The sequence below is a fragment of the Paroedura picta genome, chromosome 9, assembly GCF_049243985.1.
Source record: "Paroedura picta isolate Pp20150507F chromosome 9, Ppicta_v3.0, whole genome shotgun sequence".
NCBI classification, from domain to species: domain Eukaryota; kingdom Metazoa; phylum Chordata; class Lepidosauria; order Squamata; family Gekkonidae; genus Paroedura; species Paroedura picta.
The window spans coordinates 31,653,888-31,675,926 of NC_135377.1; the positions used below are offsets into that span (position 1 = coordinate 31,653,888).

Genomic DNA, 22,039 nt, shown 5'->3' on the forward strand with positions numbered 1-22,039 from the left:
GGAAGTATACAATCTTTTCTCAAGTCTCTTTTAAAAATTAATAAACACTGAGACAAATTTTGGAGCTTCATGAATCTTGCCTCCCACTTAGGGCAAGATCCTTATGATTTTACACTCTCTTTCTCTAGTTAAGCATATCTAATAATTTTCAAGTTGAGTCAGACTCTTGTAAGAATCTCCTTCACAGTACAAAGAAGTGAGCAGCTGACTCATCTTGCCACTTCTCCATTCCTGTCATCTCTGGTAATCTCTGAAACTGAACTTTGTATATGTACAATATTTATGAAAATATATGCAAGATATATTATCTAATAACTTGGCTATAAAAAATTAAAACTGATACACTAGCAAGATAAAATTATATTAGGAGATACATTGCATAAGAATATACAGGCTATTTAAAGGGTCAATAATAAAAACAATAATAAAATCAGAATATATAACCAAGCTAGTAGCAGTTCAAAACAGTCTAGTAATGATAGAATTTCATATCTAGGTAATCATGAAAATTAATAAAACTTATAGTAGAAAATAAATTTTTATCGTTGGAGAGATATAATACTCAAAACTTGGACCAGGATAAAATTTAAGACAGATATACCAACTTTTGGCAAATAAGAATATTTTCACCTGGCATGTGAAAGCTTGTAAGTTTGGCACTAGGCAGACTTCTACACGGAGGAAATTCCATAACTTATGCCCCACTGCTGAAAAAGTCTGTCACACTTTTTGTATGTCAGTAGAGAGAGACGCAAACAAAGATTTCAACCATTAAGCGATTTCATGTGGGAGAAGGCAGTTTTTCCAGTGCCTTGGACTCAAAATCATCTAGGGCATTTAAGAACCAGTGAGAATCTCTTAGTAGTGGCATAATACAGTCTTATAACTGGCACTAGGAAGTAATTTGGCTGCTGTATTTTGGACAAGTGAATAGCTTTCAGATAATTTCCCAAGGCAGTTCCACATGTTTTAGATGTAATCCCTGCAGAGATAATTGAATAGATACATACAATATTTTCAAAGATAATTGTGTAAGTGTGATTAATTTTGTACACAGGAGGGAAGGTGACATGATATCTAGGTTCCGCAGGGCCTGTAAGACGGAGCTCTTCCACCAGGTTGAGGTTGAGGACAGGGGAGGTGCCTGGAGTTACGAGCTGTGGGTCCCACCCTATGCTAAGTGCTGTACACTAAGCACCCTTTACTAAGCATTACGATCAGAGCCCTCAGGTTATACCATCAGTCTGGAACAGCTCAGTTGAGTTAGGTGTATTAGAGAAGTTTATATCGCCATCTTTGATATTGTTTGATACAGTTAATGTTTTAATGCCTTATGGGTTATATTGTGTATTCTTATTTTATATTGTAAGCCTCCATGAGACGACATTGTCAAGAGTTGTGGGATAAGAATCAAGGCATAAGCAAACCAACAAACAAATAAAAATTTCATCACATTTTGGAAGTTAAACAGGCCTGGTAGGTGGATGAAAAACCACCAAGGAAGACTCTGCAGAGGAAGACAATACCTTGAAAGCCTTGGGCTCACCACAGCACTGATAAAGCTGTTCTGAGCAGTAATCTCAGGGCTCTCTCAACCTCATCTACCTCACAGGGTGTCTGTTGTGGGGAGAGGACAGAGAAGGTGAAGGTTTGAGACTCCTTCGGGTATAGAAAAAGTAGCATATAAGATAAGGTGACCAGATTTTAACATTGGTAAAGCGGGACACCATTGACCAGGGGGGTTCTTGATTAAAAATGTGGTCTATATGGAGCAACAAAAAGTTTCATAGAACGCATAAAACGCAAAAATAGTATTGTAATGTATATATTTTTAATTTCAACATAAGTACAACTTGCCAGGTGCCCCCAGATGTCCCTCCAAAAGTGGGACAATCTGGTCACCTTAATATAAGAAACAAACCCTTCTTCTTTCTTCAAAGTTGGTTAAATGTACTATATGCGGCAAGAGGACATCTATACTTGCTGCTCTGGATCTAAAAGCATCCTGAAGCTGTGAATGTGCTCCCTAATGGAAAGAGAACTAACCTGACAAACCCTAATGAGCTTTATTGTCTGCTGAGGTAACAATTAAGGACACCTTATGTGATCTGTTTAAAAGAATAAATAGTTGGGTGTTATTCTCCTATTGATGGCATTTTAATCTAATCTGGACAGTCGTTGCCAACAATTTGATGTACATGTTAAAAAACAATTACAGGTTGGAAATTTACTGAAGTTTGTGTTTCACTTTCTGGAACTCGGTAGCTAGTTAAAAACTACAGTACATTTTCTTGGATTCCCTTCTCTGCCTTTTGGTCCAGAAGAATTCTATAATGGGTATCTAAATATAATAATAAATAAATAAATAATAAAGTTGATGAGTAGTCTCAGTCTTGGGCAACCAAGTAAGGGGAAAACATGAAAGCAAATAGAACTGTGAATATTTCCTAAATAAAAGTAATTTATTTTTCAGTAAATATTTCTTCCTTGACAAAGAAGAGCTTTGAAAAATATGAGAGCATATTAAGCAGAGGCATAAGTATAAACATCTAAAAACAGGATTTTTTTGATTGGGGCTATTGCTTATTTTCTGAACCATAACATGGATGACAGATATATAAATGAGTTGAAAGCCTGTGCAAGGGTGGAAGATTTTGGAAACCCATTCTTCAAAATCTCATCAATAAGAGAAGATCCAGTTAATCCTCTGAGGTCTGAACAGGCAAATTCCCCTTGCCTTTCCTTTAACTTGTATGGTCTCTCTTTGTGGCTCTGCTTTGTGGCTTTCAGCATCCACAAAAGGATTACCCAGTTTACTTGAAATCACTATATGGAGTTTTGTTTTGTTTTTATTGAGAACACAAATAACTTAAATAAATGGAGGTTGTGTAAGCAGTATGACTAATTGATTGCCTTAATTATCAATCTTATTCACAATGCCCCCATTTGGGAGAATGATCACATTATCTAGGAAATTAAAAAATATATATTTAAAATGTTTAATCATTCATCCCTAACACTGTAAGAGGAAAGAAAAAAAATGTATAACTGTTTAGAAATATAATCCTGAGACAAGGTAGTAATATCCAACCCCTTCCCATTTTACTTTCATTCACAATGCTGTTTAATAATATAGTTTATGAATAAGTTTCTTATTTATACCACTCAGGGATTGATTGATTTATGCTGCTTCCCCATTCTCTAATTGCAAAATGGTCTTGCGTTGTCCTAGTTTCAGGGCAGTGGCCTGTCTCTAATTGTTACTGTTTGCTACCGTGGGTGGGGCGAGAGAAATGTTGTTATACAGAATCTTGCTGTACTGCATTCTCTCCTTGAAGGATTCATTTAGTACTCTTCCTCTGGCTTGCACTTTTGTTTACAACATCCCCCCCTCCCAATGTCCTAGTTCTGGCTAATAATTTGGTCTGCATGTTGTTACAGCCTGGTATGCAGAATAGCTAACTATTCAAATATCAATGCACTTTAATTATTGTACACAATTTACCTATTTCTGTATTTGGGAAAAAGAGAATTGTATGCCCCACAGTTAATTGCACTTTTGCAATATTTGTGGTTATGGCAAATGTTCATGCTGTATATACTCATATACTTACTATGTTGAGAATTTGTCTTCCAAAACAGTAGAAACAGTAAGGTTTTTTCCACCAGTTGATTTCTTACTGATACTTTGCCAGCTGTTCTACATTGCATTGCCTAATGCCAGTAAAACCCCTCTGTCTTCTTTCTTTTCTGAAGAATTATTGGGAGCAGAATGATGCTTTCTTTTTTGCCTACGAAAAGCTTAACTTGAAAAGTTACAACTGTGTTCTGGAATTGAAATTCATAAACAGCATTCTGTTGCCAATGTGGCATAATGCTCAGTGTATATTAACCTCTCTTTTTCTTTCCATGTAGATGTTTTCTCTTTACGTAGAAGTCATACAAATTTGTTTTTATTTTAGGCTTCTCTGTTTTGTTGTGCATTTTCCTCCACAAACTAGAATATGTGGTACCCAGTTTGGGTACCACCATAATATTTAGCACTCAAATGAGGGGTTAATTGTGTATGTTAAATCTTTGAACTTGCAAAATAATATCTTCAAGATTAAATCTAAATTTGCATATTTTCAGGAGAATAACTGACTGTTTCATTGCACAAAAACTGGCCATATAGATTTCGCCTCCCCATTCTTGTATTAAGGATGCCAGACTGTAGAGATTAGCTCTCCTGGAGAAAATGGCTGCTTTGGATTGTGAACTCTTATGGCATTGTACCCCACTGATGTCCCTTTCCTCTGCAGGCTCACCTCCAAATTTCTAGAAATTTCCCAGCGTGGAGCTGGCAGCCCCATCCTCTGCCAGTGGCTACGAGGGACCTGGGCTGGCAACCCTGTCACAATATATAGTGCTTATGTCCAGATCTTTCTCTGGACTGTAAGAAAAGAGCTGGCATAATGCAGTAGTTGTATTTATTTATACTTATAACCCACCCATCTTAAACCAGTCATTTCAGGGTAGCTAACACGATACAACAATAAAACCATAAACTACATTAAGTTAGAATTTTGTATTAGGAACTTGGGAAACGAGGTTCAACTTGCCACTTTTCCATGACACACACACCCCTCTCCTCTCACAGGCTTGCAGAAGTAACATGTAACAGTAACATCTCACTTAAATATTCCTTTTATCTTTTAGTACGTGTACTAAATAAATAAAAGGAATATTTAAGTGAGATTATGTATACCTTTTGTGGTAAGAGTCATGCCTTGATTCAGAACTATGATAGAGTTCAGGGGTCGCGGACAGAGGATAGCACTAGGAGAGAGATCTTCAGGCTGCCACCAACTCACACGCAGACTTCCGCAATGAGCGGTCCTCTCTCCAATCCTATTTAACATCTTCATGTGCCCTCTTGCCCAACTGGTATGGAAGTGCTGACTGGGTTGTCACCAGTTTGCAGATGATACCCAGCTCTTCCTCCTGATAGATGACTGCCTGGAAGCAGTGATGAGGTGGCTAATCTGAAGCTCAGTCCTTCAAAGATGAAGGTCCTGTAGCTGCGCAGGAAGAGTCCAAGTGAGGAAGCACGTCTGCCCAACCTGGATGGAGTATAACTATCAGTGGCTCACTCCACCAGGAACCTGGGTGTGATCCTGGATGCTTCCCTCTCCATGGAGGTCCAAGTCACAAGAGTAGTGTGGCTGCCCTTCTATGACCTACACCAAGCCAAATTACTAGGACCCTACTTGGCCCTGGAACACCTAGCCACAGTGATCCACATGACAGTCACCACCAGCCTAGAATTCTGCAACTTGCTCTATGCAGGCTTAATCTTAACTTTGATCTGGAAACTGCAACTGGTCCAGAATGTGGCGGACAGGGTCCTCACAGCAACACCATAGAGGTTCCACTTCCAGCCCATCCTCCATCAGCTGTACTGGCTACTTGTCAAATTCCGGATCAGCCTTAAGGTGTTGGTAATTACCTTCAAGGCCATATGCAGTCTGGGTCCAGTGTACCTGAAGGACCATCTCTCTACCTGAGCCTCCGGGGAGGGCGGTATAGAAGTATGATAAATAAATAAATAAATAAATAAATAAATAAATAAATAATACCTACGCCCCTCAAAGAGTCCTGCACTCCACCACCTCCAACTGGCTAGTGATACGTGGCCCCAAAGACGTTTGCTTGACTTCAACCAGGGCCAGAGCTTTTCTGTTCTGGCCCCCACCGGGTGGAACCAGCTCTCAGAGGAGATCAGGGCCCTGACAGAACTAAAACAGTTCTGCAGGGCCTGCAAAAGGGAGCAACTCCACCAGGCATTTTGTTGAGGTCTACCAAAAACAACACCTACAGGGCCCCCAATCCTCCCTCCCCAAGCCCATGCAACAGATCTGACCAACCATGGGCCTATTAGATTGTTCACTGTTATTATGTTATTATTGGTTTATTGTTATTATACTATTGTTATCTTTATATATTATAATCAGTCAGTTCAATGTATTGTTCTGTTACATTCTATGTGAACTGCCCTGAGACTTAGGGGAGGGCAGTATATTAATGTAATAAAATAAAATACATAAATGAAATATAATAATTTTAAAAAGATCTTTCTGGGAGTTTTAAAGATTCATCTGTGTTTCTCTCTCTTTCTGTAATTGTTGCTGATTCTTAGGAGGTCAACTTTCCAGTCATGTTTTTAGATATCTTAGGCTAGTAGCTAAGTTTTTAGATGGTTGGATCTAGCTAGCATGCAGATAGGGTGATCATGTCACTTCCTTTATGGAAGTGAATGGAATAAAGAAAGTTTAGTTTCCTTTACCATTTGTCAGTTGTTCTCCCAAGGAAAATTGTTCTTCTCACTCTTCCTTACTTGCAAACTGACAAATTAGTCATTTGTAATTTGTTCTGGTTGCTGTTTACAGGAACTATGCATCATGAATGGAACAGTGAAACTTGCACTTATTCTGTGCCACTAAAAATATTAACTAAGCTTTCTGCCACTACTGTCTACATTCTGTTCTTAATCAGGTAATTTGTAACGCTACAAAGCTTTTATAAACATACATATTGATCAGTCTTTAGACTTCAACTTTGCTTTGGGGGTTTCAGATCTATTTGTAACTTGTTGAAAGAGACTGGCTTAATAGTAAGGTGCTATTGCTAATAGTTTGCATATTATTGCTGCATAGGCTGCCTACACAAGACCGTTGGTATCAAAATTATTACAGGGCAGGTTTTGCCACCTTATTTCTGGTCCCGATAGATGTAATAAATGACATTGATTTTCTGATTTTATTCCCTGAAATTGCATATACATTTATTTCTCCATGCATAGAAAAAGGGTGACCAGTAAAGGAAGAGGCTTCAGCAGTGTAGAAGGGAGAAGAAATTAAGTTAAATGAGTTTCTGGAAATGGCAGACTATTCTTTGGTCATAGGGCATGTCCTCTTCAGATGTTCACTTTATATGGGAATACGGAATAAAATCATCACCCTGCTCTTGCCCTGATGACTAAGGAAGGGGAAATTAGGGGCCTCCTTTCCAGGGGAAATACTGAGGTCACCAAACAAATAGCCAAATACTGCCATAGCATGCAAAGTACAACAAAGCTGTGCTATTGGAGATATGCCTTAGGTAATCTTATTGTGTTTTTATAGTATTATTATACTGTTTTAAATGTTTGATTCTTATTGTCGAACATATGTACACTACCATGAATTATGGTTTTGTAAATCGTGTGAGTTTTGTAGCTGGCTTGGAACCATGTTTTAATAAATCTATCTTTGGTCAGTCCTTTTAACCCTTTCCCATTCCTCAACATAAAATACTAGCAAATTGTGATAGCAAAAAAACAAAAAAAACCCTATATTTGAGTCAGTCTCTGTGTTGGTCTGAACAACTTTTGGGTCCAGCGGCACCTTTAAGTCCAACAAAGTTTTATTCAAGATATAAGCTTTCGTGTGCGCGCACACTTCCTCAGTCCATACATATAGGTAGAGGGTCAGTAATAAATGAGCATGTTGCATAATTCTTTCCATAAGGATTTGGCATGTTTTTTGTTTAATTAATTTTTTGTATTGTGATCTTAAATACAAAAGTTGGGGCATCCAGAACTCGTTAGTCTTATTCCTTGCTATTCTCATTGTGTGGGTTATATTTTTTTGGAGAGTTTTACACTCTTGGTCAAACCAACCGTTAGAGCATGTTGCATAATGGAAGATGTTAAACAGATTCAGAGACCAAACAGGAATAACAAACTCAGCCTTTGTTTGGGTTTAATTCCAGGGGTGAGAGGTGCCCTTAGTCAAGGAAATTGGTGATTAATGGGCAGATGTACTTTTAATTGTGGAATGCTGAAACTAATTAACTGAGACCCTGCCATTATGCTCCATTCATCTACTCTCAAGCATGGAGGCATCTTTACAGCAGCATCTTTGAAATGAGGTGATTGGCTGTGTAATCTCTCCTGTCCCTAGATCAGAGAAATATATACCGATATACCATTCAAAATTACACTACATTCTACTCTTCATTATGTTATATTATAATCTACAATTCAAATCTATTATTATAATTACAAATAAGAAATAAATATAAAAAATATGTATGACCTTTCTGGAGATAGTTAAAAATGTAGCTATCACAACTAAATGAAGTTAGCATATGTAGTAAGAAACCAATATCTATGTTAAGCCCTGGGGATTCCATTGTTTTGAGTGTTGTAATAACTTGCAAATTAGCAGTTTCCCTTTCCAGTCTGTTCTTGAATTTCCTTTGTAATAAAACAACTTCTTTGAGGTCATCCACTGAATGTCCTGAAAGGCTGAAGTGTTTTTCTACAGGTCTCTCAGTGTTGTAATTCTTGATGTCAGATTTGTGTCCATCTATCCTTTGGCAGAGGGTTTGACTTGTTTGCCCTATAGCATAGACAGTGTTAGAATATGAGCATGTCAATAAGCCTGAGATGGTGTACTTGATGTTGTTGGGTTAAGAGATTGTGTTGTCGAGGTGTATGTGACAGCAAATTTGGCATCTGGGTATCTGCAAGCTCTGGTACCAGTGTCCGTTCAAATTCGATTTCATATTGTTGTGCGTGAGGAGTGTGTGCAAGAAAAGGTTTGCCCTCCAGTAGTTGGCTCTCCAAATGTCCATGAACTTCAATTCCCATGAGCTGCTGGCTGGGGCTCATGGGAATTTTAATCCATGGACATCTGGAAAGCCACAGTTTGGTCATTCCTTCAGTAGAGGATGTAAGTCACTGATGATTTGTCGAACTGTTTTGACTTGAGAGTTGTTATGTAACCACTAGTGGTGTTCTATGATTGTCTCTTTTGAGCCTGTCCTGCAACATGTTTTCTCTGGATATCATTCTGGCTTTGTTAATCTGTTTCTTGACTTCATCAGGTAGGTACTTTAGTACCTAAAAGGTTTGATTAAGATTCCTCAGGTGGGAGTCTTTGTCTATAGAGCTTAGCTGTATACAATGGATCATTTGGTATGTTTAGGATGGTAGCTGAAGGCATGCAGATATGTTTGTCAGTTAGTAGGTTTCCGGTATAAGGCGGTGTCTATGCATTCATTGTGTATTTTTACAGTACTGGCCAGAAAATGTATTTCTTGCATAGATTGGTTCATTGCCAGGTTTTTGGTGGGGTGAAAATCATTGAATGCCATTTGTTCCTTCAGATCATGGGCACCAACATAGCCTCACAGTATGCTACCATCTTTAGAGCAACACTTCCTAAATTCCTACCCGCTCACACACCTCTTTTACCTGTGATGCACTGATGACATTTTTATTATCGGCACATATGGTAAAGATGCCGTGGACATATTCTACCAGGCATTCAGTGACTGGGGTTGCCAAGCACCTGATGGGATGTGCCCATACCACTCTGTGTCAAAATTTCAATGGTGCCCACAGGCTGAAAAAGGTTGGGGAACCTTGGGTGAGCCAGTGTCCCCCAATGGTCTGGGTTCATTGGCTGGGTCCAGGAGGTAACAAATGCTTCTCTGAAACAGAGAGAGGTATAGTTTGAAAGGTGATTGTGAGGCTCGAAGAAGGCATCCCTGGACCAACTACCTTAAACAACTCCTGTCCAGAGTAATATTCCATTATTGGGTAAGGTCTTTGAGTGAGTGGTAGCTACAACAGTTCTAGGCAGTTTGGGAGGAGACAAACTATCTAGACCCATTTCAATCCAGACCCTGAAGATTCCTTCCAACTCTATGATTATGCATGAAATTGCTGGGAGAGGTCATCTGCAGTTCTGGAGTGAGGTGTTACAAATATTTGATGACACCTTGCTTTGTTTCTCTTTGACTGGTAAGCTAGATGAGTCTGTGGAAATGACTGGAGAAGGTAATGGGATGGAGAACTTAAAACTCAGTACAAGCAAGACTGAGTTGTTGGTCAGTACAGAAGCTGCTCGGGATCTGTGGAGTCAGCCTCACCTGGAGGTGGTTGCACTCCCCCTGAATGAGCTTGGGGATGCTGTTGGATCCTGGCCTACGTTAGGAAGCTTAGGTGCCCTCTGTGGCACATAGCATCTTTCATCAGCTACAGCTGTTCCTTGGAAAGCATTATCTTGCCACTGTGATCCATACTGTGATCATATTCAGGTCAGGTTATTGTAATACATTCTATGCGGGGCTGCCTACAAAAAGGTTCAGAAACTTCATTTGGTTCAAAATACAGCAGCCAGGGGTTGGTTACATTACTTTTCTTACTAAGAGTTGTTTCACATGTTACCTTCCCTAGTTCATTGCTCATCTAACCACTGCAGCCATTGCTGGCAAAAATTCAAGGAGCACCTTCTTTGAGCAGTGGATATTCCAAAGCTTGTACCTGCTGCACACAGGAGCTGAACTGTAACTTCCTGTGAGTTACCTCCTGCATCATACAGCTCATATGAGTAGCCTAGTATTATGATTTATTACATGTGCAGGAGAGCTAGTAAAGTATGTATCAAGCAACTTGATTGCTGAAATGCTGAGTGCATTTTGGAAACAACTTCCTTGAAATCAATGTGACGTAATTTGGGGGCCACTGAAGAAGCAGTGTTCTTGGACACAGCACAATGTGACCTTTGGATTGTATGAAAATATGCATGTTCAACACATTGGGTTAGAGCCTAAGTACACTCTATGTTTTGTAAGCTCATTCTGACCTTCAAAATGAAGCCATTTGTGACTCTTGTAAGGAGACAACATCTTATTCTGTGGCAACAAGAATGAACATGTTTTATGGGAAGTGTAACATGCTTTTGGGAGGACAATGATAGAATCTTTTAAAAAATATTAGTCTGTAAATAGATTTCAGCATGCATACTGATATTGCAAAATTACTGTGATGTAGCACCCCTATCTCAGTTAGTTGAATTTATATGGACTGCTGCTATAAACGTTTTTCTTATCCTCATGTATCTTAAGTTGTTACTTTAAAAAAATAGAAGCCTGCCATGTCTTTACTACTTTGGCATGCAGGTCCCTTTTATATTTTATCTAAAATGAAATGAAACCTCTGTTTCACATAAACATTGTTTCTATGTAAGAATTTTCAACAAGATATAGGGAAATGGATGTGATGTTAGGGTTGATTTTTTTTTTTTACTAAATACACTTTTTAAAGTCATGCTGGAGCCTGCATTGAGCTTAGTTTAATTCCAGTAAGCATTTCTCTTGAGAAAAATCAAGGCATTTTGTCCATGTCTGTACCTGTATCAGAACTGCTGATTAAAGCTTTTTCAAGCATTTCATTGAAGTATCATAGCAATGTTGGGATTGGAGGTACAGTCTCTGAAAACTGCAGTCTTCTGGCCAGTTAAAAATAGCCTGCAAACTTAAACGCATGGACAGCCTGAAAGGCAATGATCCAGATGGCTTCAGCTGAAAAACATTTCTGCTGTTGATTTTATTCATACTTTGATTTTTGTGGAATTTTTTTTTCAAAACATGATTTCTGTTTTTGGGGGAAACCATTCCTTCTCAAAATAAAATTATCTGTGTTCTTGCAGTATCTGAGCTTTTGTACTGCAGCAGACTACATGGTCTGCTTTAGAGCAACGTTGGTACATTATAATGACCTAGACTTTTCTGTTGAAATTTCTGTGTTTATCATTAAGAATTATGTACTTGTGTACTCTGCCTGTAAATACAGATTTATTCTGCAAGTAAAAATACACTCCTGGTTTTCAAAAATCATTTATAGGATCTCCTTCTATTATCTATCACCCTACTCCGCATCTTGGAGTATTCTCTTCTTTTCTTAGGAGTCTTCTCTTAGGAGGCAGGCTTCGTGTCATAATTATTAAAGTAGGGAGATAGATTTTTTTTTTTACTTTTCTGATAATCTACGTATGTTCCAAAACTCTTAGCAACTTTAGGCATATATTTGGTTAACTTCCAGTAAGTGTGTAAGATATGAAATTTCTGGAAATTTTTAAAGCCATGGGGGGGGGGAGGGGATTTCATGTCCTTCCCTGCTGCAATGGAAAATGGAAATTTGGGGAGGGAGATCTAAATATATGCAGTGCTTACTGTCCTATCAAACCTAGAATAATTTTACTGCTTTAACAACAACAAAAAATGTCATTTTAACTTGGCACATAAAGTTTCAATTTCTCTATCCTGCAAGGTAAGGCTATAAGTTGCTTTTTACCCTGTTTGTGCATAAATGAGGCACAGTGGGATGAATGAGAGATGAAAAGGTCAACCACATAAGGTTGAAACTAAAACAGAAGGTATACAATTAGAATTGCCAGTCTCCAGGTAGTGGTTCCCAGAATTACAACTGGACTCCAGGTTACAGACCTGGCTAGGGAAGACCTGGCAGTGCTACACTGAGGATCCTCCACTCCCAAAACCTCCACTTCTCAAGCCTCACCCTCAAAATCTCCAATAATTTCCCAATCCCGAGCTTCTACTCCTACATACAACTACTGAAAAACAATGAAAGCCCTGCATTTCACATATGAAAATTAGTACCCTTCTAAGTGTAGAAATGTCTTTTGGGTATGAAAGCTGTATATTTCTACACTATGTTCACCTTGTCTTTTTAAAAGCATTTCATTAATTCTAAAAGAGATAATGTTTCATGTACGCTCCGAAATTTCCAATGGGGGGGGGGACTTGAAATAGAAGGTCTTTGGAGGGAAGGGAGGGGGAAATCCTCCCCTTTTTCTCCTTTATTTTATTCAGAGCCTTCACGTTTCTATATGTAAAGCCCAACATGTATTTTATACTGCATTTCATCAAAGTAATTCTTAAGGGAATCAGAATATTTAGAGTTTAAAATTCTGTCATTAGAAAAATTGAATTCAAGATTGTTGTATTCTTTTTGGAGTAGGGTTTTTGTTTTTTGCTTTAAGCACTGTGTCAGAACTCCTGACTGTCAATCCCAAAGTACATCAAGAATTACTGTTAGTGTGCAGATTAGTAAAAGCTGATTGGATAAAGCAGTTGCCCTGTTTGGAGACTTGGACACATACAAATAATAAGATTATAATCATGTTGAAGTATCTCTCTAATCACAGATGATAGAGGTAATGGTAAAAGTTCTGTAGTGGCACAGTACAATTATGTCTCATGTCCAGCGTTTTCAGTGTAAATAAATGTAAGCACCAAGGGAGCGTTAGTATATTTTCAGGTTTGCCCTTGATGTTTATAGCACATCTTTACATGTCAGCAATATGATTATTAAAGACTGAGATCTTCTGAGAAGTGTTAGTTGCTCTGTTCATTACAGTTGAATATTTTAGCAGTTGGGCATGTATATGTCACTTCTTTGACAGCTTCTTATAAAGGCATTAAATAGAATTTTGATGCCATAAGCTCACAATTTTTCTGAGTGGAGAACCTGGCTTGATAAAAAGAAATACTAAGGAAAATTCAAGAATGTGTTTATATGGTAGCAAGAAAAAATAGGACAAAATTGTTCCATTCCATATGAATCTCATGTTCAGAGTGTCACAATCCACATTAATCCAGATAACAAAGAACTAAATCATATTGAAAGCACTTCCAGTTCAATCCATAAACTTCAAGGCAAGGTTTGTAGCTAGAGAGTATAGACCAGGGGTAGTCAAACTGCGGCCCTCCAGATGTCCATGGACTACAATTCCCACGAGCCCCTGCCAGCAAATGCTGGCAGGGGCTCGTGGGAATTGTAGTCCATGGACATCTGGAGGGCCGCAATTTGACTACCCCTGGTATAGACGTTCAGTCCCAGATTTTCTGTTGCCACTGTTGACACTTTGTGTTGTAGAGCCAAAGAGGTCTCTCAGGCTGGTGTTGTCCCTGTTGCTGTAGATCAGTGAGGACATAAGCTGTAAGTGGCTCCAGGAGCCAAAGGCCAAGAGTTCTTTGGACCTTAATGGACACTTGAACCACCAGCAAACTCAGGGTTTCAGAGTTGTTCCTTCAGAGGATGGAACAAAGCTCCAATCAGATGAGTTCTGTTACATACAATTCTATAATCTTGAGTTATTTTTAAAAATTGAAGCTCTTATTGGTTTGCAATTCAAATAATTTTGAATTGATACTTCATACAATTAAGCATTTATTACCTGTCTTACCCAATATAGTCATGCTTTCTGGCAGATTTACTTTACTGAGAGAGCAAAGTCACCAACACATGGTAAATGTCTGTTTTGCAGGGATCCTGTCCACATGTAACACAAACTGAAAGTTACCGATATCAATAATTTATGGTTGCTAGGCTCTAGCTGGGGCCTGGCAATCTCTCAAAATTGTAATCTCCAGACTTTACAGTTCAATTCCTCTGGAGAAAATGGCTGATTTGGAGAATGGATTCAATAACATTATACTCTGGTGAAGTCCCTTCCATTTCCAAATCCCATCCTTACCAGACCGCACTCACAAGTCTCCATAAATCTCCAGGAACTTCCCACCTGGCAGTTGGCAGCCCCCTCAACATAACAAGTGGAATCTTTAGCATTGCCCATGACATGAAGCATTACTAATATAGAGTCTGTCATATGAAGTATGTTCCATTTTATTTGCAGAGAGTTTTGCAGCTTGGTCACAGCAAGCTGAGTGCTCCATCAACTCCCCCTCACACCCAGCTTGCAAAGAACCACATCATCTGTTGTTGTCCTCTTACAGTACACATGCTTTTTTTGTAGGCAAACTGTTTCTTCGAGATTTTTCATCACTGCTTGTATCTAGTGTGTTAAACACAGTTAGTTATTATGCCTAAATTCAGAAATTTCAGATTGTACATTAATGTTGTTACCCTTGCAGCTACATAATTCAGCCATCACTGGTGTTTTCTCAAAACACATTTTCCTTCTCCAAGCCATCTCTCTACCCCTTTCCCCTGCTTGTAATGACTGTGCAGCTCCTGCTTCTTCAAAGGAAGATTTTACAAGCTAGTAGAACATATTCTTTTGTTCACTTAGTCAACATACACAATAGAAATTTCATATAAAATGAAATTTTTGATTTCTTTCAAGGTGTGTGTCTGTCTGATCTTAGGGATGTATCTGCATGGAGAACATTTAAGCATGGAGAACATACAGTTAAGCTTTTTTGGTAGCAGTGCCATAAAAGGACATTTTTAAGCCATTAATATTGCTTCTGAGAATATGCAGCTGGACCCACAGTGGACATGATCATGCAAATACATTTCTGGGGATAGTTGTGTTAAACTACATGGAGCAAAATTATGACAGTGTGAACCAGCACACAGATCTTGGAATCATTCTACTACAATTCATGTTTTTTAGAACGTGTGTCAAGTTTACTCATTACATTGTCTTGTCTCCCATCTTGATTTTGGAATTGCTAACAAAACATCAAAACTGTGTAGGCAAATAGTTGTTTCTCTTTTTTGATCAAGTGTTCTGGCATTGCTAAACTTGCATGCACTTTTAAATAACATACTCTATTCCAGATTTATAAAATGATCTGTTGCAAACCTACTTCAACTTTTTTCAGAAAGACTTCAGATTTAGGACATATATGAACTTGAATCTGATTGTTAGGAACAATCAGTGCTGCCCTTCTTTTGCGAAAGTAGTCTTGTTGTAACTAGAGATAGTTGCAACACCAGAAACAGTCCAACCCACACAAAGATAGTAAATAGAACTTCTGAACTTAGGCAAAACCAAGAACAAAGTCCACTATAGACGTGTCTGTACAATTTTTTTAACTACTTAATTGCTTTCAAATATATAAAAAGGAATGTTAAAAGCATTCCTAATTCTAGTGAGTGGTTGGAAACTGTTTTGTCTCATAAAACTCAAGAAAATACTTTTGTACCATGATTTTTTGGTTTAAACATAAAAAGTTGTGCTTAATTTGAATAACATGGCAACAGAGCTTTACCATAAAGAAGATAGTTTTGTGCTTTTATTCACAAATATTGCAATAAACTGCCCTTTGAAGTGATCTTTATTTATCCCCAAAATAGCTGGAAGAGAATATACTTAGATTTATGTGACTAACAAAAGCTCAAAATGTTGCACATTCACCTGTTGTCGCCTTTAGCGTAGATTCAGTACAAACAGAAAAACCTTTACAAAGTACACTTAATGCACAAAGATGAAAAAATTTAAACACCATGAAAGTGCAAAACATGCAATAAAACCATCTGTAAACTGCTCCGCAGAAGTGGAAGTAATAAAGCGGTAAGGGTAATGTGGGAGGAGAAAGGGGCAGGGCAAGTCTGGGATAAAAACTCAAAGAGGCCAATCCGGAGCCACGAAGCGGCTCCCGATTGGCCCGAGTGTCAGTCCAGGAGGTTAGGGGGCCAGGGAAAGAGCCTTCACTGCTGGGAAAGGAGCAGGGCCACCGCGTTGAAGACGGGTGGCCCTGCTCCTTTCCTGCCGCCGAAGCCGGGATACGGTCTTCAGGGCCTCAGAGGGAAAGGCTTCATCCCGGGAAAGGAGTAGGCCTGCTCCTTTCCCCGGGATGAAGCCTGGGCCTTGAGTGGGAAGGGGTGGGAGAAAGGCTTTCCGGGACTTAGTCGGGGGGGGGAAGGGGGAGAGTGGAGGGGGGCGGGGTGTGTGATATCAGAATTGATCAGCTAGCATTGGCTACCTATGGAGGTGGTGAGGTCCCCTTTACTGGCAGTCTTTAAGCAGTAGCTGAACAGATACCTATCAAGCATCCTATAGGCTGATCCTATATTGAGCAAGAGGTTGGACTAGGTGGCCTGTATTGCCCTTTTGTTTCTTTTCTGAGTGACTTCAACAATATTTTATTACAAGAAATATGACATGGGGGCTACATTCCCCTAGAAGAATATTCTTCTTCAATCTGGCCATGGCTACTGGATGGCAGTGGTGATCTCACTGTTTAATACTGGTGCCATTATCCAAATCAACCCAGCTGTCATCCTACTCTTCTTTTGCCTGGTGTGTTTTATTTAAATTAATTGCTCTGTCATTGATAGTTGTTAATGTGTATTTCCCCCCTTGTAGTTGTTGCACAGTTCTACTGACCTAATGGGACACCCTGAATTAGAACCTAACAAATCTTGAGACAGAATACGCTTGGCAGAGCTTCTTATAGTGGGAGATTTTTATGCAATTGGGAAAGACAACCTGTAAGTGCACTAGGAATTGATCCAAATTACTCCTTTTTCCAACATAAGATGCTCCAAAAACACATGGAAGAACCCAGGATGTAACTTCCTAGCAAATTTTATTATGTTCTCTGGGAGATTGATCTTGAATGGTTCTCTTCTTCAAGATTTTCCAGGTACATTTACTTTTAGCTCAGCACAAGGATCCATTGTTTATTGTGCTTGAAATATGGGTGCTCCTGATCACCATGATTTGGTAACAACACTTGAGAAAGCCTATCCTCCTATAAAAGGGTTAGCTGGAATTAGAAGATGGATGAAGAAATCACTAAGGTACTCGACTCTGAAACCATACTGAAGCAACAGAACACCCAAAATGTGTCCCTTCATTTCAGGGAACTTATTAATATCATTTAAACTGTTTTTGCCCAGCAATCTACAACCTGAAGACATAAATACTCAGGCTTTTGGTTTTACAGTGACTTCTGGAAATGGAAAAGTTAACTTTGGACCTTGTTCTACTTTCATTTTGCAATGGATACAATTTCACTAAAGGTAAAGACATCCCCTGTGCAAGCACTGGGTCTTGTCTGACCCTTGGGGTGACACCCTCTAGCGTTTTCACTACCCGCCTGTTATTTTGTTCTAAAACCCCAATTTCAGCACACTATCATTCTCAAAAAAAGAGATCATGGTTGAATAAGAAATAGGATCTTGTAATCAATGCCTCTTGTGGCGCAGAGTGGTAAGTCAGCAGAAATGCTGTCTGAAAGCTCTGCCTATGAGGTTGGGAGTTCAATCCCAGCAGCCGGCTCAAGGTCGACTCAGCCTTCCATCCTTACGAGGTAAATGAGTACCCAGCTTGCTGGGGAGTAAACGGTAATGACTGGGGAAGGCACTGGCAAACCACCCCGTATTGAGTCTGCCATGAAAACGCTGGAGGGCGTCACCCCAAGGGTCAGACATGACTCGGTGCTTGCACAGGGGATACCTTTACCTTTAATCAATGCCTAATTAATGTATAATTAACAATTTTGGACTCTAGTTGTAGGGGACCTCTTTGACAGAAGTCACACTCTTGATTCTCTAGTCCTTCCCCAAGTGCCCATTTCTCTAATTTATTCTATGACCCATCAGCAAACATTCTGGATTAACGAAACATTATCCTTCGAGATTTCCTCAAATTGCCTTTCATTACTCCAACGGAAATTGCTTCTCTAATGAGTAAACTGCAAATTGAAAAGGACCTAGGTCCTCATGGTCTCCTCCCTGAATTGTTCAAAAAATACTGAATGGTGAACTTCTCCTTTAGCTATCCTTTTTACTCTTATTGATAAAACTGCAAGGTTCCGCTCTGAGATCCATGCTTGATCATTGTATTACATTTGCCCACATAGCTGAGAAATATAGAGGTTCGGGGGGGGGGGACTGAACTGTGTCTTAGTTGACTTGAAGGAGACCTTTGACTTGATAACCAAACATTTATGGTGGATCAAACTGGATAAGGTTTTCAAGAACAAAAGGCCACTTTTTCTTACTCACAAAATATATTCATTAACTAACTGTAGTGGCCAGACTGATTTGACTAGTAAGATCCTCACTAACTGTGGGAGAGAGTCAGTCAAAGATGTTTATTGATCCTTTACTTGTTCAGTCTTGTTATGTACCACCTAGTACCTCCCTTGAGGACCGTGGATGGCCATTTCTCCAGGCATTCCCAAATTTTCATAACATTCCTTTTTTACTTTACACAGATGATAATATGGTATTATCCCTCACCCAGCTGGGGTTTAAGCACCTTTTGATGGCATTTGTGGACTATTGTGATTCCAACTTTTCAGTTTTGAAAAGTTTTAAATCATGGATTTTTCTAGTACCTGAAAATGTCACTGTTGGAATGTAAAGGACAAATCTATTGTAGAAGTGAAATGCTGGAGATATCTAGGGGTCTCCTTTCAAAATAATAACAAATGTTATCACCATCAAAATCATGCCCTTATTATGTTGACTGTGGTCTGATTCTTTTATATTCACACCAGGTGGGGGCCAGGATGGAGAAAGCTCTGGCCCTGGTTGAGGTCAAATGAGCCTCCCTGAGGCCAGGGATCACCAGAAAGGTGGAGGTGCTGGAGCATAAGGTTCTTTGGGGGGTGTAAGCAGAGAGCCGATCCCTCAGGCATGCTAATCGCAGACCTTGTATGGTCTCAAAGGTGATAACCAAAAACTTGAGTCTGATCCAGAATTCAACCAGAAGTCAGGGCAGCTGTTGGAGGATGAGCTGGATGCGGGACCTCACAGGTGTTGCTGTGAGGACCCTGGCAGCTGCATTCTGGATGAGTTGCGGTTTTGGGATCAAAGTCGAGGGCAGGCCTGCATAGAGCAAATTGCAGAAGTCCAGTCTAGACTTCTTTTTATCAGAACATCCTAGTTACATACATACTATGCTCTCAGACACCCACACAATTGATCATATATAAGTTTAACAAAAATCAAATCAATTGGAGTCCCACTTGATTCGATCTATATGCTCAGGAGACATTGCGCCTTTTGCTTGCTGTGCCAGAAGTTAAAAGATATTGATAGACAGTCCTTGTATGCAGTAGCAGATGGAACTTGCTTTCCTTTGGCCATATACAAAGCCCATTTTAGAGTTCCCCAGATTTTAAGAGTCTAGGCTTGACATCCTGCCTACTGCAGTTGTATACAGCAGACAGTCACGGATCCTTACACTATGAGGCTCTGTCCATGCCAGGCTAGAGTCCCTGAAACAATATCTCATGTTCTGCTCTACTGTCTACGCCATCTTGAGCAGAAGAATCTTTTATTTAGTCCCATTATACCCTGACAAGTGGCTCATCTCCAATCTTTGATCTAAATTCTTTTTTCACCAATCAAGTTGCTAAGTTTCTTTTAATTTTCCTGAGGTAATGGGAATAAATTGGAAAAAAATTCCAGATTATTTAGGAAAGTGTAAGGTATGTTAGTTTAGTTTTTTAAACCTTATTTTACTATTTTATATATGATTTTATTTCATTCTTAACAAAGTTTTGATTTATTTATTTAACTATTATTGACTGGAATTGTATGTTGGCAATGGCTTTCATAGGGAGTTGAACTAATACTAAGATTGTTGCAATTCTTAATTTATTCTTAAGAAGAAGCAACTAAAATTCCCCTAGTTTCCAGCTACAGATTCACTTCAGCATCATAGCAGATTTAACATAATGATGATGCCATGAATATTGGCCATTCATTTTAAATGAATGTGATTCATTTAAAATTTACTAGATGATATGTACCAGTGCCTGAGACAATTTGATCAAGACTGATCAAATTAAAAGTGGTTAAATGGTTGGTCACTTAACCTCTTTTAATTGTATCATTCTTGATATGTACCAGTGCCTGAGACAATTTGATCATCTAGTAAATTTTAAATCAGTCATTTCAAAGTTGGACAATGAAGAAAGCTGACAGGAAAAAAATTGATTAATTTGAAATGTGGTGCTGAAGAAGAGCAAACTGCCTCCCCAAAAAGAGTGGATTCTAGATCAAATCAAGCCTCATTTTTCCTTTGAAGCTACAATTACTGTACAGAACTGAAAGGTATTGTACTTTGTTACATCATGAGAAAACAAGACTAAACCGAAACGACAATGTTGGGAAAAGTTGAAGGCAGTAAAAAAAGAGTCAACATCAGATGAATTGATTCAATAAAGAAAACCACATCCTTCAGTTTGCAAGACCTGACCAAGGCTGTTAATGATAGAACATTTTGGAAGTCCTTTATTCATAGGCCCATTCTGCACAAGGACCAATGTTGCCAATTGGTTCCTGAAAGCGGAAACACTATTTTTAATAGTGCAATCTTGCGTTATGCATACCTGCCTTTGTAGTGGAATCCAGTAGCGTTTCAATAGTTTCCCACAGGTTTCCAGTCTCGCAAAAATCACTATACAGGAAGTGATTTTTTCTGTGCTTTGTCCCACCCCTGGCCGTCAATCAAACGAACAGCCCATGGGCGGCTGTTATGCTCCCGAAAAGGCCCTTTCCCTTTAGGTACAGGGTTTAAGAAAAAAAAGAAAGAAAAACACACATTGCAACGAATATGCCTTGATTCCTCCTAACGTAGAGACCCATCTAGCTGGCGTGTGAGCTGGCGAGTCATCGTTACCATGCTCCCCCAAGTGAAAAAAAAATCCCCCCCCCTGTGCACGGGCGCAATTTTCAGCCGAAAATAAAGTGAACTTGCAAACGGGGCTGTGTTGTGCTTGGTGACTTAGGGGAGCTTTAAAGCAGTTCTGTGGAGGGACTGTAGCCGGAGAAGCCTCGCTGGGTGAATGAAGGCTCACCGGTTCGTTGCTTTCTGATCGCTCCGAGAAAAAAAAATGGCGATTGCTTCGCCGGAAGTTCAGAGGAGAGAGCCAGGGGGAGGGACTTGGCTGGAATCGCAACAATGGAAACGCACAGGTCTTTTTTGCTACTATTGCAGATTGTTTGCAAGAGTGTAGCACTTTTCGGAGGGTGAATCCACTTTTCTGGATTTCCCTTTAAGTGCTACAATGAATCGCTTTTTGCAGGACTGTTTCAGGAGTGTGGCAGATTGTGTGCGACATCGTGCGTAACTGCAAATTAGTAGCGTTTACAATTTGCAAGCCTTTTGCAACATTGAAGTCGTGCAGAATGGACCATAGAATTATCGTAAGTCAGAAGTAACTTGATAGCACATAACACGCACAAGTGGTTGCTCAGCCCAATAATTGAGTAATTTAGAGGGAAATATGAACTATGCTTCCGCATTCTAACCACTACACACTGTTCCCAATTAAATATAATATGTATTGTCAGTTGTAGTAAGTAAAGGTTGGGAAGTTCTTTCCTTCTGCCATTTCAAGGTAGTAGCACTACTGTTAAGAGAGGACATTATTAAAGGCATAGTAGTGGACCCTTGACCCATTGGAAAATGTGACCCAGTTTAGAGCCAAA

The 22,039-nt window shown here is 39.3% G+C and overlaps 1 protein-coding gene across 7 annotated transcripts in view; it reads left to right on the forward strand.

The window, feature by feature from the left end:
- The window catches only part of NCOA2 (nuclear receptor coactivator 2), a 164,847-nt gene that overhangs the window by 45,624 nt on the left and 97,184 nt on the right, over positions 1-22,039 (forward strand). The window lies entirely within an intron of this gene.